Source organism: Pseudonaja textilis, chromosome 2 (genome assembly GCF_049901715.1).
Source record: "Pseudonaja textilis isolate UNSWEBS1 chromosome 2, rPseTex1.2, whole genome shotgun sequence".
In the NCBI taxonomy this organism is placed as follows: domain Eukaryota; kingdom Metazoa; phylum Chordata; class Lepidosauria; order Squamata; family Elapidae; genus Pseudonaja; species Pseudonaja textilis.
The window spans coordinates 203,228,321-203,232,913 of record NC_141991.1 but is presented as its reverse complement, the minus strand read 5'-3'; positions in this window follow the sequence as shown (position 1 = coordinate 203,232,913).

Genomic DNA, 4,593 nt, shown 5'->3' with positions numbered 1-4,593 from the left:
AAGAATGTCTGCATTAATATAGTTTTGTTGCAGAAACATATTGATTTGATGATAGAATTCAACATAATTTGGCTCTCAGTATTTAGTCTCAGGTTTAATTTAGCTAACTTAAAAAAAGCTAAGCAGGTTTTGATTTGACTAGTACCTGGACAGGATACTATCATCAGTTATTTAGACCAGCAGCCCCCAACCCTTTGAGCATCAGAGATCAGTTCCATGGAGAAAGGTTTTTCCATGGACCAAAAGGGATGTGGTTTCGCATGTTGCCTGCATCATGGGAATGGGGCTTTGCTTGCTTGCACAGCCTGGTTTCTGGCATGTGCCAGTCCCTGGACCAGGGAGTCCCTGGGCTGGGGACCCCTGATTTATACCAATGGAAAGGTTTTTAAAAACATGCTGGAAAAAGCAACCACACCATTTTATTACCAATATAATTGCCTGGAAGTCACCAGAAATCAAGTTCAATGTGAAAGAGATTTGACTGTAGTTTATCCAAGCTAGCAGAATTACTTCATCTGGTTTAATCTTTTCAGCAATGCCCAGGAAACTTTTTCTTTATTAATGTTTTTCAAGCTGGTTTATTAGACACCATTTCCAATTTAGTAGAGGACATTTTAAAAACAACCGTAGCTATTTAAAAAGAATTGCAAAGATTCAGGTCTGCATTTGTGATTTTTTTAAAAATCTGAATATGAATAGGCAGTCTATGCAAAGCAGTCTTTATTCTGAACTAGAAAAGATATTTTGGAAAAAATAGTTAAGAATATGCTTTCACAATAGCTAATCAAGAGTGAATTAAATCAGCACATACTGAATTAATGAAACTGCCTGCAATATAATGATAATAGAATCACTGACTACAAAGACAGACCAGTCAGTCGCTGTTCAGTTGCCAGTGGTTTTCTTAGCTTCAGTTTTCTTTCTTCACTTTGCCACTGAAGATTGTCAAAATATTCATGAACTGGCAGAGACATGGGTAACAAGGTCAGCCAATGGGAGCTGAACTGGGGGCTGAGATTGGGAAGAAATCTGGGCATGGCTTAGCTCCATGTTCAGCTTTGAAGAAACAAAACTTACCTGTGCTGTTTAAAATGAAACTACTCTCTGCTCTGAGCTCTGAAGCTGCTGCTTGTGGTTTTTTTTGTGTTATGTTGGAAGAACCTACTTTGGAATTGTTCATTTACTTTTATGTTGTTATGCATATAGAGAAGTTAATAAATCCTGCTGAATCAGTCATCTGTGTATGCTTTCTGGATTTAAACTTCTGCTACAAAATCTAACAAAAATGCCAGCCACAGTTGACAATAAAACATGAAGAAATCTGTTCTCTACACAATGATTACTAAGCCGTGAGCCCAACACTACCAAGTAATCGCCTAGATCCACCTTGGCTGGGTGGGTAGTCCACATTGAGCCATAAACAGGCACACCATATTTAAGCTTATGAGCCATGGTGGCACAGTGGTTAACATGCAGTACTGCAGGCTATTTCTGTTGACTGTTGGCTTCCAGCAGTTCAGCAGTTTGATTCTCACTCGCTCAAGCCTTCCATCCTTCCAGGATCATTAAAATGAGGACCCAGATTCTTGGGGGCAATATGCTGATTCTGTAAACTGCTTAGAGAGAGCTGTAAAGCACTGTGAAGCAGTATATAAGTCTAAGTGCTATTGCTAAGTGCTAAGCATAACACATTTTGTGAATTTAATCAATGAGGTTAGTCTAAAGTTTAGAATTCTTAGCTCTATTGGGCAAAGTAGTATTTATAGATGTATCTCCTCTTCCCACATTTTAACACACAAACCAGAAATTGAAAAAAAAGTACATTTAGTTTTCTTATAATACATTATTTAGTCTTTAGAGGGTACAACTATATGTACCCTCTACCCATCATTTATGATAACCAGCACTGGTGGGATTCAAAATTCTTTACTACAGGTTCTGTGGGTGTGGCTTGGTGGGTGTGGTGTGGCTTGGTGGGTGTGGTGTGGCTTGGTGGGTGTGGTGTGGTTTGGTGGGTGTGGCGTGGCTTGGTGGGTGTGGCGTGGCTTGGTGGGTGTGGTGTGGCTTGGTGAGTATGGTGTGGCTTGGTGGGTGTGGCGTGGCTTGGTGGATGTGGCAGGGGAGGGTTACTGCAAAATCCCATTCCCTCCCCACCCCACTAACTTGCTTTCCAGCTCTGTTCTCCTGTGCAAGGCACCAAAAGAAGACCCAGCTGATCAGCTGGGACTCGGGAAGCAGAGAATAGATGGGGGCAGGGCCAGTCAGAGGTGGTATTTGCCGGTTCTCCAAACTACTCAAACTTTCTGCTACCGTTTCTCCAGAACTGGTCAGAACCTGCTGAATACCAGGTCAGAGGATTCTTTTGGTAGCCTAACTCTTTATAATGGCCTAGTATATACTCCCTCCCATCTTAAAACAAGCACATGGTGTCTGCTTCCAGTTCTGGTTTAACTTCAAAGAATTTTCTCCAGTAGCAGCTGGGGCAACTGATCCAAATGCAATGGAGATGCTGCAGCAAAAACAATTCCAGTTTGAGGTGCTTCTGTGTATCCCTCTGCTGTTTGGAATGGATAACAGCTATTTCATTCCTTAGTCGACATTTGGAGCTCTGGGTGAGACATTTCTGTAAGTCCTGATTCTGTATACTAACAGTTTTACCAGTTTTAACATGTTGATCAATTGTTATTGATCAAGATAATCATTCTGGGAGTACAGAGTTACCAGATCTGGGCTAGAAAAGTCTGTATGGTTATTTCATGGCAACAAAGAATTCATTCTTTTGTGTTTAATATATCTGGAAAAACTTTTTTGAAAATGCTGTATCTGGAGCAAATGTCTGTCATTCCTGAATATACTGAAACTACTTCATTTAGAATACCTAGCCAAGCTGGGAATTCTGCAACGCTGGGCAGAAATTCAATTGAATACAGATTAGAATAACAGGGTGAGAAGGGATCGGAAGTCTTCTAATCCAATCCCCTGTTCAAGGAGAGTCCCTATACCATTCTGTACAAAGGATATGACGCCTGGTTGTGCAAGAAGGATCTATGTTGTACTGTCTATTTTAGATGTGATTTACTACTACTATAGTAAAATATAGCTCCCAATTTAAATATAACTCTTATTATTGTATGCACTTTGACAAAATGGGCCCCCTAAAGTGCTCTTACAGGAACAAAGAAATCTGCCCGTTCTCTCAAAATAAGCTCTTATGAATCTCGGGTTTTTTCAATCCCACTGAATGAATTTCTCATCTATCATTTGCTAAATAGTAAGAAGAGACAATTATATTGCCAGCCACGAGGTTGTTAAAGAATACTAGTCGAAGCCCAATCACACCCTTCCCGCCTTCCATTCAACCCTAGTGTACCATCACAAATATAGGTTTAATATTCAAGGATTCAAATGCAGACTTTTAAAATCTGAGTTCTTTTGTATGTATGGATGAATCTAGTCATTTGGAAAATAATCGTATTTGCTAAGATTGTGAACTTTAAAAAAACCCAAAACCTGTTCCTGTGTTTTGAATAATCATCTGATATGCTACAAGTTAACACATGAAAACTTTTTGTGGGGAAAGACTAGCATGGCAATAAATACTGTGAAAAGCATCCTTTTCCTAAATATTTGTGCCTCAAAATGTTTGTGTTTAAAGCAGAGAGGCATTTGCGGTTTCCAAATGTGTATAATCTAATTACGAACAATGTTCAGTGCCTCCAATTGTCCAAGCACTTCCTACGTGAATGGAAGGCTTATTTCCCCCCCTGTGACTTCATGCTGTGAGAGAAGCACAAATGGTAATGGATTTACTGTGAAAAACAGCATGCAAAATAAATAATTAATTAATTAAAAGGGAACAGAAAGGTGTTTTCATAGAAGTCAAAAGGGGGAAACTATAAAACTAAGAGGAAAAATTCAATTATGGTTAAGCGATGAAAAAAAAACCATTAAAATGATCCCCTTTTATCTAAAAGATGAAGGATGTGATACATTTCATTCATAACTGCCTGACATCACATAATAAATACTATCAGTACTTCTGGCACACAAATGCTAAGAACCCATTAATTGCTTTTTCATTAATTTAATGAAATACATACTCTCTCCTTTCTGCTCCCCCAATATAAAACCAAGCATACACATCATCTAGTCTCCCTGGACTGTTAAATCTAATTTGCAAATTTATGTTGAAACAGAGGGAGAATTTAGATCAAATCCATATGAATTCAGATTGCAGAAATTTGGTAAAAACTATATTTAGGGGTAGCCTTATTAAATGTTTTCAGCAGAATCATAAGCAATTTCCTGAGCAACAAAAGCAATAAAACATTGCAAAGGGATTTTGTCTCCCCTCTTCGATGTAATAAACTTTTATAGTATGATGTTTAAATTTTATTTCCTCTTTCAGTAAGATACATTGCATCTTGGTTCCTCATCTACAGTAGTGCTTTGTTTTCAGGCATTTGTCAGACATGAGCCCCAAAATTCCATGTCTAAGCAAAATAGGCATTAAATGAATTTTGCTCCATTTTATCACCCTTCTTGCCACAGCTGTTAAGTGAATCACTGGAGTTGTTAAATTAGTAACACCAT